The sequence below is a fragment of the Poeciliopsis prolifica genome, unplaced genomic scaffold (assembly GCF_027474105.1).
Source record: "Poeciliopsis prolifica strain line A6 unplaced genomic scaffold, Auburn_PproV2 SCAFFOLD161, whole genome shotgun sequence".
Classification (NCBI taxonomy): domain Eukaryota; kingdom Metazoa; phylum Chordata; class Actinopteri; order Cyprinodontiformes; family Poeciliidae; genus Poeciliopsis; species Poeciliopsis prolifica.
Genome location: NW_026562536.1, coordinates 134987 through 150000, shown reverse-complemented (window position 1 = coordinate 150000; position 15014 = coordinate 134987). Strand labels below are relative to the sequence as shown.

General features: G+C 47.9%; 1 long non-coding RNA gene across 1 annotated transcript; it reads left to right on the top strand.

Moving 5' to 3' along the window:
• Positions 1-13178: 13178 nt before the first annotated feature.
• On the top strand, positions 13179-13647 carry LOC129356221 (uncharacterized). The gene is made up of 3 exons (XR_008605380.1): positions 13179-13275; positions 13351-13521; positions 13597-13647. It is a non-coding gene; the product is annotated as an uncharacterized LOC129356221 (long non-coding RNA).
• Positions 13648-15014: the final 1367 nt, after the last annotated feature.

The window sequence follows — 15014 nt, the reverse complement described above, 5'->3', positions numbered from 1 at the left end:
TGAAGCAGCGCGGCTCATCTGGCTTTTATTCTGAAAACCCACACACAGAATGAAGCGTGTCCCAGACGATACGAGGCGTCTCTTATTGTCAGTCACGTGGTTTGCAGAGACAACACAAACCTCGAACGGGACCAGGGACCAGCCTGGCTCTGTCTTTGAGATCATGGGATGCTAAGGAGGTTCAGCACTGCTGCAGCTACTGCTGCTGTTGCTGCAGCAGCTGCTGCTGCTGTTATTGCTGCTGCTGCTGTTATTGCTGCTGTTGCTGCAGCTGCTGATGTTGCTGCAGCTGCTGTTATTGCTGCTGTATTTGCTGCTGCTGTAAATAGTTTCAAATCACTTGTTTCTCAGTTTGTACTATGATGAACTTACTGATATGCTTAGTTGTAGGTTATTGCAGGAGCAAGTGGCTTCATTCGGCGCCACAACGGGAGGAAAACATCGGGAACTAAAGTGACGCCAACCGACTCGCCCCGTTTCCTGGTTGGTACGGAACCAGGCTGGACGTCATGGACGCTGCTCTTCATGGACGACAGACTGATTCCATCAGACTGCATTCAGATGATGGTTGAATCAACATTGATATTTTGTCAGTTATGGTTGAAACATTGATTCAACATGTGAGTTTTGAAGTTTCAATCCGTTTCGATGTCAGGCTTCAACGAAGAATTAAAGTTTCTGCCTGACATTGTTTCACTCATATTGTGCCGTCTGGGAAGTCATTTCTTAGCTAACTGAAACATTTCTTTCAACGGTGTTCTGGGTGAAACAGTCCGACCCACCAGAACCAACGGCACCGCTAAGTTAACGGTTAGCTCACCTCGTCGAGCAGAGCATCGGTTTGCTGGAGGATCGGTTCGGATCGGCTCAAAACCCAAAGCCTCCAAATGAAAACGTCACAGAAAAGCAGAAAATCGACAGTGTTTGTTCTGATCATGTTGCGGCCCCCATTCCATCCTACCTGGGTCAGAACCGAGCCGGGTCAGAACCAATCTCAGTCAGAACAGCCAGCGCAGCGTTCTCTACTCCAGGCTGGACACAAAGCACAGAGGCCGACATGAGGGGAAGCCTGAAGTGAGGAAGATGTCTGAAACATCTTCCTCATCGTCCAAACCTGGACGGTTGGGACGAGAACGGTGCCGGAACCTTGAGACGAGATGGAGGGAAGTGGGTTCATAGCAAACTGGACGGTTTCCATTGTAAGAACACATTCTGCTCCCTGCTGGTCCGGTCGACCGGTTCCACTGGAACCAGAACTCCATCATCTGTGGTTCTGAGTCAAACCAACCTGTTCCCCTCCTGGCCTGGAGACAGAAAGCGGTCCTGCTCCGCGTGGCAGAGGTCAGTGGGCGACCCCTGCCGCAGCCCAGGGTCAAAGTCGCCAGGCTTTATGGCCCCAGAACTGACCGACCCCTCAAACATTTGTGATTCAAATGGAGGCTTCAAGTAGAAAAGATCTCAGAGGAAACAAATTCCTGACAGGATAAGTGGCGCAGGCTTCCCGTTTTGAAAGCATTTCACATTTTCCCAGTTTTTACATCACAAAGCTGAAGGATTAGGCTGAATTTCCCCCTGAGGGAGGAACCAAAGTTTCTGCTATGAAAATAAAGCATTTCACTGACTTTAGATCAGTTCATTCATCTATGAGATCAAAAGTGCTTCATTTGCATCCAAGCTAAATAGCAGTCCGTTGTTTTGATTACTGACAATATGAACCTGCAGACAGCAGGCGGAGGGACCACCGGGTCCGTTACAGGCTGCTGGACGAGGCGCTGGGAAGGTTCCAGATCAGCAGCGGCGGAAAACCTAACGAGGCGTCACTCATCGCCACCAGCTGGCCACGCTCAGCATCATCTCAACTCGGTTTCTCAGGATCCTGCTGAGACTAAAAGGCCGAGCAGCTAATCCAAAAATATGATGGAAGTCAAACTAGCATCACTTTGCTTTTGGTTAAGCGTCTGAGCCGCTATAATCTGGATTATTTCACTCATACGGCCTCGGCTGAGCAGTCTGGATCCAGGTCAGAGCCCGGACTTTGGGAATTGCTGCTGTGTGTTGCTGAGTGCAACTCCACTGCATGCTAAGCTAGCTTTAGCAGTTAGCATTAACAGATGCTAAAGCTAGCACCTTTACTGCTGATTCTGAGCAGCCGGAAGCGACTCGTCTCTGTGACGGTGGGAAGGAAATTATATCTGTAACGGTCTCGCTATGGTGTCCTGAACCAAGCTAACCGTCAGACAAACTCCTTTTACGCGAGTCAGGATTAAACAGCTCTTCCTTTATTAACGTAGAATGGAGTGAAACTGCCAAAACAGGAACAACAAATTCAATAAATAACTTGCTTTGTTACACACACATTAACATAAACGCTCATTTTTAAATATACATACAGGCATTGCGTCGAAGAACTCGATCTGAACACGACATTTACAATGTATCCATCCGAACATCCGCTCTGCCGTTAACAAACTGACTACATGACGTAAACGTAAAACATTTCCCCGGTCCAGCAGGTGGCAGCAATGTGCCATGCAAAATAAACACTCACAGGTTACATGACACTCCCCTGACATCAGTGATGTCACACAACATAACATGCACAATAACCTTAACTAGCGGGCTCCACGGGCATAAGGAGCACAACCTCACAAATAGGCCTCAAATAAGTCTTTGCACCGGCCTGAGATGTCACTTTCAGTTCCACTTTACGAACCAAACCGTCGGCACTCGGGTGCGGGGCTACAACCACAGCCATTGGCCATTCGTTGCGTGGTGCCTGATTGTCCTTCAGCAGCACAATGTCTCCCTTTTGAAGATTGCGATGTCGTTTGTTCCATTTGCAACGTGGCTGGAGAGAAGACAAGTACTCACTCCTCCAACGATTCCAAAAACTGCCGGCAAGTGCTTGCACTCTTTTCCACTGACAGCCAAATAAATCCTTGTTTGTAAACTCTCCACAGAGAGATGCATTAGATGTCTTCTGTGTGAGAAGTGTCGTTGGTGTAAGCAGGAATGGTGACTCAGGGTCTGTAGACACAGGAACGAGTGGTCTGGAATTTATAATGGCTGACACCTCAGCCATCAGGGTACACAACACATCATGTGTGAGATGCACATGTTCTTTTGTCAGCATGTTATCTAAGATCCGTCGGGCAACCCCGATCATCCTCTCCCATGCTCCTGACTGGAATGAGGAGAGTTAAATTCCCAAGTGCAGCCATGTTCATTCAGGTATCTTTGGACGCTGTCACCCTCCACTTTCTCAGAAATCCCAACTCTTTCCGTGCTCCGACAAAGTTGGTTCCACAATCTGACCTTAGATGTTTGGCAGGTCCCCTTATTGCAAAAAGCCTCCTCATAGCATTAAGCAACCTGATGTATCCAGAGTAGAAATAACTTCGATGCACTGCTCTGGTCGACATGCACGTAAACAGCAGAGCCCACCGTTTACTTTCTGTTTGGCCCCCTCTTGTCCGTCTAGCAGTAACTGACCACGGCCCAAAAACATCATCCCAATGAACGTGAAAGGTGGTGCTGCTGTCACGCGGTCAGGGGCAAGTCAGCCATTTGCTGTTCCATGACTACGCCTCTCAGTTTCCGGCAGGTGATGCAAGAGTGAATAATAGAGCTAATGAGCCTTTTCCATCCAATAATCCACAACCTGCAGCTCGAACGGCCCCTTCACTAAAATGGCGCCCCTGGTGTTCTACCCGCTCGTGATAGTGTCGGGCCAAAAGCTTGGATATGTGGTGATTTTTAGGTAAGATGAGAGGATTTTTCAGTTCAATGTCCAGCTGAGCATTTTAAGCCGACCTCCAACCCTAATCAGACCTGCTTCATCAATCTCCGGTTGAAGCTTAAAAAGAGGGCTGGTTTTTGAACCGGCCTCCCTGCCATCAAAACTGTTTATTTCTTCTGCAAAAGCCTGGTTTTGAGCTGATCGTATTATGATTTTTTCAGCTTGAATTCTCTCTTCTGGTGTTCGAGGCTTATGACATCTGTGCCATCTCTTACAGTCCTTTGACTTTTGACCTTCTTGGTGTGAACGAGCAATGTGAATGAGAAACTCACGCCTCTTAAAAGAGAGCCCCATGTAGAGAACCTCTCAAACCGGTCAGGAGACAGAGCCTGTGTGCTTGAGCTTGTGTAACACAGCATGTAACGCTTGGTCGCACCTCAACATCTTGATCAGGATCAACAAGCCGTGTGCTTGAAATGTGGCTTCCTCACCTTGAAAGCGTTTGTGGAGGAAAGCCGGTCCAGAGAACCACATGGTGGAGGAAAGCTGAGAGGCGTGAACTGACCGGGACGCCATGTCAGCTGGATTCTGCTCAGATGGAACGTAGAACCACTGCTCAGGTTTAGAAGTCTGATGTATACGTTGTATCCTGTTATGCACATATACATAAATCGCCTGGTCTGGTTATGTACATAACCCAAAACAACCTTACTGTCACAGTAAAACTTCACTGCATCTGGTTGAAAGTCAATCTCGCTGAGAATGAAGTCAGCTATTTCCACTGCCATCACGGCAGCGCACAGTTCTAGGCGCGGAATAGTGGGCTCTGACTGGGGTGTCAGTCTTGCTTTCCAAAAACAAAACCCACATTACTTGTCCCATCTCCACTTATGGCTCTGATGTATGCCACTGCTCCTATGGCTTTTGTTGATGCATCGAGAAGACACATAACTCCTTCCGCACAGTTTCGCACAGGGAATTACTAGTGTACATGCGAGGAATGTGCAGGCTTCTCAGTTTCTTGCAGAGAATCTTTCCAAGATTCCCAGCTTTGTCGCTTTGCTTCAGGTAATGGTGTATCCCAGTCAAATGTGTCACTGTTAAGCTCTCGAAGTAGAATCCTTCCATGTATTATGACTGGAGCAACAAACCCAATGGATCAAACAGGCTGTTCACAATGGATAGGACACCCCTACGAGTAAATGGTTTGCCCTTGACAGAGATGCTGAATGTTAAGGTGTCGGATGCTACCTCCCACACAACCCCAGACTGCGCTGCACAGGCTCCTATTCTCCACTGAAATCCAGGTCCTTGATTCCTTCTGCATGGTCCTCAAGAGGGAAAGCCTTCATCACAGCTGAACTGTTGGATGCAATCTTGTGCAGGCGAAGATTGGACTCCGAAAGCGATGCTTGCGTCCTCTGGAGGAGGTCTATGGCTTGTGTATCAGACGGAAGAGACACAAGTCCATCATCGACATAGAAATGTCTCTCCACAAAGTGACATGTGTCCTCACCATGGCGATGTGCTCCTACTTCAGCAGCTCTTCGGAGACCATATATATATATCCTCCCTTACTCGAAAACAATGAAACATCTGACGGATGTCAGCTGTGACAGCTACTCTGTCCTTCCTAAATCTAAGCAGGACACCAAGTAGGCCGTTATTAATCTGGCCCTTTGAGTAGCACACTGTTCAGTGAAAGTCCCTGGTGCTGAGCGCTGGAATCAAAGACCACTCTAATTTGACCTGTCTTTTGAGGATGATAAACACCAAAAAATGGTAAATACCAGCACTCTTCATTTTCTGCAAGGGGTGGTGCTACCTCAGCGTGATTGTTTTTGAAGATCTTCTCCATGAAGGTCTCAAAATGTTCTCTCATCTCCCTTTTCTGATTGAGTGTGCGGCACAAGGAGGTGAGGCGTTTTGCTGCTTGCTCACGGTTGTTTGAGAGTTTTGACCTAGGTGCTTTGAATGGTAACGGAGCAACCCAGGTGTTGTCTTTATCTCTGTACATTTGGGTCTTCATGGTCTTTAAAAAGACCATATCTTCATATGATGGTGCTAGCTTGTTGTCGTTACTTGTTTCAGTAAACACAGTTGTGCTGACTCCATCAGTATGTTTTGTTTAGTTTTATATTGTAAGTGTAATTCTGACACCTAGTGGCTATCGTTTGTTTAGTTAGTTTTGTCAGTTGAGCAGAGCTCGTCCAGTGATACGCACGGTGTTACCGACTGCTCAGAAACGTTTGTCCCTTGGACACCATTTGTCTGTGAGTTTATTTCATTTTTTGTCATAATAATATTGTGTTATATTTCATTAGCGGTTGGCGCTGTGTTGTGAGCTGTTAGAAGTCATTTGTTTGTTGTGGTCTGGTTGTTTTCTGTATCTTGTCTGCGATTGATGTGAACTTTTGTGTTTTTTACAGTTTTACAAAAAAGAAAAAAGGAAAAAAGGAAAGGAAAAATAAAACAAAGCAGAGTTACAAAATAAACAAGGACTGGATTATTTTCGACTCAAAGACCTTTTAAGTGTAAGCTAGCTGTCTAGCTTTGTACCAGCTACACATCGTGAGGGCAGCATAACAGTCTTTCCTATGCTTTGCTCTCTTAGCTCATTTGATGATGCAGTGATGTCCCAGCGGCTCTCCCCGCCATAACTTGCTCTCTCTTGAAGCTGTATGTATGCTTCACATGATGTCATAGAAGATGGTCGACACCAGCCAAAACAGTGGTTTTATAAGATGATACACTTGACCTGTGGCACCTTGAAGACACACCTCCCCGACTATTACCCAGCCAAGGTGAAGCTTTTGAGCAAAGGGAGAATTCACTGGGCCATTATTTGCTGTGTAACTTTATGCACTTCAATAGCATCCCGCCCAAGCAGGAGTAGTATCTCTGCTCTGGGATCAATTTCAGGGATTTGCGAAGCGATAGATCGAAGATGTGGGTGGTGAAGAGCTGCAGCTGGTGTAGGTATTTCATACCTGTTGTTGGGTATTTGGTTGCATTCAATCAATGGTGGCAGAGCTATGCATTCTCCTCCATTACTGGTTCAATACACAATCCTGCAGCTTTCCTCCCTGACATGTCTGTGAGCCCTGAACATGTCTTCAATGAGTAAGAAAGAACCTGACTCTGGATATTGAATGTCTCGAACAGCTCTGACCTAGCGAGTGAGCAGTTGCTTTGGTCGTCAATTACTGCATATACCCTGATGGCTTTATCTCTTTGGTCCTGAAGAAACACTCTGGTGAGGCATATTTTGGCACAAGACATGGGTGTTTGGCGTTCACCACAAACCTCTGTGCAGTGACTACTAACAGCGATCTTGTCAGAGTGATCTTCTTCGACTTCGCTGACCTCTGATGAAGTAGCCTTTAGCTCATTTGAAGGTGGACCGGGATGCATTGCGGAGAGATGACGTTCACTATTACATTCACTGCATTTGGTAGGGACTTTGCAGTCTCTTGCAATATGGGAACTGGACGCACAGCATTTGTAACAAATCCCACAGTCTTTTAAAAATTCTTTCCTTTCTCAAATGGAAAACTTTGCACTTCTTCAGAGGGTGGGGTTTTTTGTGAATTGGACAATGTCTGCTTGGGTCAGTTTGCCTTGGTAATGTAGAAACAGCAGAGCCATTTCCCTCTTCTAAGTCTGTTTTTTACACAGTTACAGGAAACTTTGCAGCTGTAAAAGCAAATGACTTAGCTTTTACTGTTGTCGATTGAGAACTGCTGAGAACAGTGAAACTGGGATCATTTCTGATACGGGCTTCATCACACACAAATGAAGCAAAATAGTAGAATGGTGGGAAACGACCATAATGCTCTCTCTTAAATCTTGAACCCTCTGTTACCCACTTTTCCTGCAGATTGTGAGGAAGTTTTTCAAGAACTGGACTGATTCCTCGAGCTGTATCCAAGAAATCCAATCCAGGAAGATATCCATCTTCTTTGCTGCCTGGAGTTCCAACAAAGATCGCCCAGCTCTCTTAGTTTGATGTAGTCCCTGCTGGCAACTCTGGGAAATGCATCCAGTCGTTTAAATGATGAACTTTCAATTATTTCTGGTGCAGCGTAACACTCATACAACCTGTCCCGGCTTTCTTGAGAGCTGCTTCGGGGTTACTGATGTGCATAAGGCGCATCCTCTTCACATGTTCCGCTGACTCCCTTCCAAGCCATTTGGTGAGAAGGTCCAGCTCTTCGCTTGCTGACAACTCTAGCTCTTGGGTTGCGTTAACAAATGCAGACATCCATGCTCTGAAGCTTTCTGGTTGTCATTAAACTTGCTAAGGCCTGTGCTCACCAAATCCCGCTGTGCTAAGAACTTGGCAATATCAAACATTGCGTCTCTGTGACTTTGAGGGTGTATGCTGGTAACCTTTGGTGATATATAAGGCCTGTTAGGATTCAAGTTGGTGTGAGTGCTCCTCCGAATAGACAATCTTCGTGGGAGCGTTCCGGCAGGCTGACGCACCTGAAGCGGATTTCTGAAATCGGCTGCAGGATTCTTAAGAAGCGGTGGAGCAGCCATTCATCGCTCGATGGTCCCACTTGTTGGTCAGAGTCAATCCCAAGGTTTGCCAAGCCTCACGTTGTCTAAGGACTAAGTTAATCTTTATTGTTTTTTTCTCAGATTTTGGATGCTCTGCCTGGATCCAGCTAAGTAACCACGCCCACCCGAACACTGACACCGATCGCCCTCCGGACTAAACGCTCTCGTCTGCCGCCTGAGCCCGCAACCTTCTCGGAGCCTTTGCACCAACGGATCCTACCTCCTCCTCGGCAATCCTCCATCAGATGATCTGTAAGCCCTTCCCTCCACTTCCCTGTCAAGATCCTCTCACTCCCGCTCCTACTAACCTCTCCCCTCTCTAAGCAGTACCTGAGCCGCCCAGCCGCTCCCGAAACCAGAGGACAACTTAGGCTCAACATATTCTATAATAACTGTAAATAAATCTTTGAACCAAAAACCTTCCGGTCTGATGTCTAAACCTGCATGTGGGTAAAGAAACTCAAATCCAGCATGACAGAACCATCGAGCCATGTTGACCCAGCAGGTTCTCACACAAGACCCGTTTAAGTTCAGCAGAACTCCTAGCCCGCCATGACGCTATGCTTCGCACTTTATTAGACCAGCAGAGTTTCCAGGGCCAGCTGATGGATCAGTTGAGAACCACAGTCTCGGAACTATCACACAGGCTGGAGCAAAACCCTCAGCCTCAAATTACAGCCGGAGCAGCGGCCCCAGTCCTTCCTCCGGGTGGAGCAGATAGCGGTAGCGGCTTCAGGTGGGTCGCTCCGAGCTCGTGAGATTTCACCCCCGACACCAGAACATTATTCGGGAGAGATTGGAAAGTGTGGAGGATTCATTCTGCAGTGTTCTATTGTATTTTGCAGAGCTCCAGGCTCATTTCCGGATGACCCCGCCAAGATAGCTTACATGATCGGACTTTTGAAGGGAAGAGCCCTGAGATGGGCAGAAGCTAAATTTAGCCTCTCATCTCTTTCACAAACACCTTTTGCTACCTTCTTGAACGAGCTAAAGCAAACTTTTGGTTATGCAGAGTCCAGTTCAGAAATCTCGCATCAGCTTGGAACCTGAAGCAGGGTCCCGTTCTGTAGCTGAATTTGCCATTGATTTTCGCACTCTAGCAGCCACGTCTGGTTGGAATGACGAAGCTCTCAAAGGGGCTTTCATGCAGGCTCTCAATGAAACTCTCAAAGATGAACTGGCATGCAGGGATGAACCAGCCAGTTTGGAGAACCTGATAGCTTTGGCTATTAAGGTCGATAATAGACTTAGAGGAAGGTCCCGAGAGAAGAGAGCATTTAAACCTGTGCCTTTTTCAGACAAACTCGCACCAGAGGTTGCTATGGAAACCATCCCGAACACGCCTTCTTCCGAGGAGCCCATGCAGATCGGCCGCACCAGAATTTCCCCCACAGAACGACAACGACGACTAGAAGCTCGTGCCTGCTTCTATTGCGGTCTTACTGGCCACTTCGTCGCCGTATGCCCGGCTCGGTTAAAAGGCGGAGCCCACCAGTGATAACGGGAGTCCTGGTGGGTGGCTGTTCCAGTTTGATCTCCCGACTTTCTCTTTCTGCATCCCTTTTCATCAACCAAAGGTCAGTTAACGTATCGGCTCTAATTGATTCTGGATGTGAGCAGAACCTGATCGATGAAAATTTGGTAAAGAAACTAAATATTCCTACAATTTCTCTCCCCGTCCCGGTCCAAGTTTCCGCCCTGGATGGAGGAGTCTTGCCCGTCATTTCACAACAGACTAAACCCATTGAACTTCTGGTTTCAGGAAATCATCGTGATTTTGATCTTCTATGTGTTTCCCTCTCCGCAGACCCCTCTGGTGCTGGGTTTCCCTTGGCTGAGACAGCAATCCTCACCTTAATTGGAATGAGGGGAGAGTGGAATCATGGAGCAGAACCTGCCACTCAACCTGTCTACAGGCCGCCCAGACGACTCCACAATTGGACATCACCGGGAGGATGAGGAGGACATTCTGGACCTGTCCAAGATTCCCCCTGAATATCATGATTTGAAAATGGTTTTTCAGAAAAATAAAGCACTGTCACTTCCCCCCCACCGCCCCTATGACTGTGCTATTGATCTCCTTCCCGGTGCTCCGTTGCCCTCCAGTCGACTTTATAACATTTCTAAGCCAGAGAGGGAGAGCATGCTAAAATATATTAACGAGTCCCGCGCTGCAGGCATTATTCGCCCCTCCACGTCTCCGCTGGGGGCGGGATTTTTTTTGTGTCTAAGAAAGACGGCTCTCTCAGACCATGTATTGATTATAAGTGTCTTAATCAGATCACGGTTAAAAATAAGTATCCCCTTCCCCTTCTCACATCAGCTTTTGAACCGGTACAGGGTGCCACCGTGTTTACTAAATTGGACCTACGAAACGCTTACCATCTGGTGCGCATCCGTGAAGGTGATGAATGGAAAACGGCGTTCAAAACCCCGCTGGGCCATTTCGAATATCTGGTCATGCCTTTCGGTCTGACGAATGCCCCGGCCGTTTTCCAGTCCCTTATCAATGACGTGTTGCGTGATTTTCTGGATCAATTTGTGTTTGTTTACCTGGACGACATCCTGATTTTTTCTGAGACCCTGGCGGAACATAAACGGCATGTAAGGTTGGTCCTACAGCGTCTTTTAGAAAATAGTTTGTATGTTAAAGCGGAAAAATGCGAGTTTCATGTGCCTTCCATCTCGTTCCTGGGGTTCATTTTGGAGAGTGGGCAGGTGAAGCCGGATCCCGGGAGAATTCGCGCAGTTTTGGATTGGCCGACCCCATCTTCTCGCAAGCAACTACAACGTTTTTTGGGGTTTGCTAATTTTTATCGAAGGTTTGTCCGTAATTACAGTCAGACTGCGGCCCCCATGACCAGTCTTACGTCCACCAAGGTCCAGTTCTCCTGGACTCCGGAAGCTGACGCAGCGTTTTCGGCTCTGAAAAAGAAATTCGCTAATGCCCCGGTCCTGATCCAGCCAGACCCCACTAGGCAATTCACGTTGGAAGTGGATGCTTCCGATTCAGGGGTGGGGGCGGTGTTATCTCAAACCTCGCCTTCTGATCACAAGATGCATCCGTGCGCCTTTTTTTTCGCCGACTTTCTCCTTCAGAAAGAAACTATGACGTGGGGGACCGGGAGTTGTTGGCGATTAAAATGGCTTTTGAAGAGTGGCGCCACTGGTTGGAGGGGGCTGAGCTTCCGATTGTGGTTTGGACCGATCACAAAAATTTATCCTATCTGCAGACGGCTAAACGGTTGAATCCGCGACAGTCAAGATGGTCTCTTTTTTTTTCCAGATTCAACTTTATCATTTCATATAGACCAGGTTCTAAGAATGTGAAACCAGATGCTCTCTCCCGACAATTCTCCTCTGATGATGAGGACCCTTGTGGACACCATAGTTCCTCGCTCATGCATAATGGGGGGGGTTTCCTGGGACATCTCTGACCAGGTCCTCAAAGCTCAGCAGTCGGATCCTGATCCAGGTACTGGTCCTCCGGGTCGAATTTACGCTCCTTCTTCTGTTTCGCTCCCGTCTGATCCATTGGGCTCACGCTTCCCGTTTTTCTGGTCACCCGGCGCCAGTCGGACCGCGGCATTAATCAGGCGCTCCTTTTGGTGGCCGTCCCTTCATAAGGATGTGAAAGAGTATGTTTCGGCCTGCTCCTGCGCTAAGAACAAGTCCAGCCATCAACTTCCCAGTGGGCTTTTGCAGCCCTTACCCGTTCCGGGACGTCCTTGGTCCCATATTGCTCTTGATTTTGTCACCGGCCTGCCCCCTTCTAAGGGGTTCACAATACTTACCATCGTAGACCGTTTTTCCAAGGCGTGTCACCTTGTGCCCTTAAAAAATTGCCGTCTGCTGCGGAAACTGCTCTTTTGCTTATTAAGCATGTTTTTAGGCTCCATGGGATTCCGAGGGAAATTCTATCTGACAGGGGACCCCAGTTTATCTCGAAGGTATGGAAAGACTTTTGTGGCGCGCTTGGGGCCAAGGTATCTTTATCTTCTGGGTTTCATCCTCAGACCAATGGGCAAACGGAGCGCATGAATCAGGAGATGGAATCTACACTTCGCTGCCTGTGCTCCTCCAACCCCTCCTCATGGTCCTCCCAGCTGCCCTGGTTGAGTATGCACATAACAGCCACGTTTCTTCCGCTTCTGGTTTGTCCCCATTTGAATGTTCACTAGGTTATCAGCCTCCTCTCCTCCCATCAGACGAATCCCGGAATGCCGTCACGTCAGCCCAACACCACATTCGGAAGTGCCAGCGCATTTGGAGGGATGCTACTGCAGCATTGAATCGCACCGCTGCCCAGAATCGCCGCTTTGCGGACAGGAAGAGACGTCAAAGCTCCTGTTTACAGGCCGGGTCAGAGGGTTTGGCTGTCGGCCAAAGACATTCCCCTAAAAGCTGCATCTAAGAAATCTCCTAAGTATTTAGGTCCGTTTGAGATCCAGGCTATTGTGAACCCCGCTGCGGTCAGACTCAGGCTCCCACCTTCTCTCAGGGTTCATCCCGTGTTTCATGTTTCCCTACTGAAGCCTGTGAGGTCTAGCCCGCTTTGCCCTCCAGTTGGCTCCCCTCCTCCCGTCCGCTATATTGATGGGGGTCCGGCCTATACTATTAATAAAATCCTTGACGTACGTCGGAGGGGCAGGGGTTTTCAATATCTGGTGGATTGGAAAGGTTACGGCCCGGAGGAACGCTCCTGGGTTCCCAGGTCTTTTATTCTGGACAAGTCGGTTCTGAGGAGGTTTCATGCCACCAGAGCTTCGGGTTCCTCGGGACCGCCGGGTGGCGGTCATTGAGGGAGGGGTAATGTTAGGATTCAAGTTGGTGTGAGTGCTCCTCGAATAGACAATCTTCGTGGAGCGTTCCGGCAGGCTGACGCACCTGAAGCGGATTTCTGAAATCGGCTGCAGGATTCTTAAGAAGCGGTGGAGCAGCCATTCATCGCTCGATGGTCCCACTTGTTGGTCAGAGTCAATCCCAAGGTTTGCCAAGCCTCACGTTGTCTAAGGACTAAGTTAATCTTTATTGTTTTTTCTCAGATTTTGGATGCTCTGCCTGGATCCAGCTAAGTAACCACGCCCACCCGAACACTGACACCGATCGCCCTCCGGACTAAACGCTCTCGTCTGCCGCCTGAGCCCGCAACCTTCTCGGAGCCTTTGCACCAACGGATCCTACCTCCTCCTCGGCAATCCTCCATCAGATGATCTGTAAGCCCTTCCCTCCACTTCCCTGTCAAGATCCTCTCACTCCCGCTCCTACTAACCTCTCCCCTCTCTAAGCAGTACCTGAGCCGCCCAGCCGCTCCCGAAACCAGAGGACAACTTAGGCTCAACATTTCTATAATAACTGTAAATAAATCTTTGAACCAAAAACCTTCGGTCTGATGTCTAAACCTGCATGTGGGTAAAGAAACTCAAATCCAGCATGACAAGGCCGAGCTGCTGGGTTAGGAAAGCTTGGATTTCTCAATGAGGTCCGGTCACAATCTTCTCCTGTGACTGGAGGGTAATGACTGGGTGCGAGTAGCTGCATGTAAGCCTTTGAAGGTGTTTCACTGTAAGCGTTCTGAAGCATATTATGGCTTCCTCTGATTGGCTCATATGTAGCGTTGATGCTCTGCATTTTCTCTCTTGGAAAATCATCCTTTGGATGTGGCATGTGTCTAGGGCATCTTTACCTTGTAGGTCGACTTGATGCTTTGCTTGTCCTTCAATGTATTTTGGTGTGTGTTCTGCTGATTCACCATGTATTGATGCATTTACTCTTTTGCATGGCAGAAGAATGACCATTATTACTCTCAGCTGCCTCTAGAATGTCCGCTTCTGCATCAGCAGCTGCTGCCTCTCGCTGAAAGCCCAGGACTCCAATTCTGCTTCCAATTTGACTTTGCTCAGTTTCAGTTGTACTTCTCGCTCAGCATAAGATGCGCGTGTCCGTGCTGCTTCTGCTCTGGCACGGGCTAATGCGGCCCTACTAATCTGTGATGCAGACGAACGTGCTTCCTGTGCTGACTTGAGATGCGCTGTCATGATCTTCCATGATGACTCCAGACCAAGTTACAGCTGATTCGTCTGCCTTTTCACTGTAACGGTCTCGCTATGGTGTCCTGAACCAAGCTAACCGTCAGCCAAACTCCTTTTACGCGAGTCAGGATTAAACAGCTCTTCCTTTATTAACGTAGAATGGAGTGAAAACTGCCAAAACAGGAACAACATAAATTCAATAAATAACTTGCTTTGTTACACACACATTAACATAACGCTCATTTTTAAAGAACTCGATCTTAACACGACATTCACAATGTATCCATCCGAACATCCGCTCTGCCGTTAACAAACTGACTACATGACGTAAACGTAAAACATTTCCCCGGAAGTCCAGCAGGTGGCAGCAATGTGCCATGCAAAATAAACACTCACAGGTTACATGACAATGTCTGTTGCTTGTAAGAAGCATTGGAACCAAAATGTTGCAGAGCGCAACAATTTTATTTGTGTAACAAAACTTTGACTATACCCCAGACTAATTGCACAGCTTTGATCTAAAGAGCAGCTTGTAGTTTTCAGGGGATTGACCTGTAAATAAGCCGAGAGCCGATGGGGTACGGACCACCTACTGTCAAACCAAACATCTAGATGGCATCTCCCTCTCTCTCACACTCACACTGGAGGTGGAACTCACCAACCTGCTCCCTAATCTT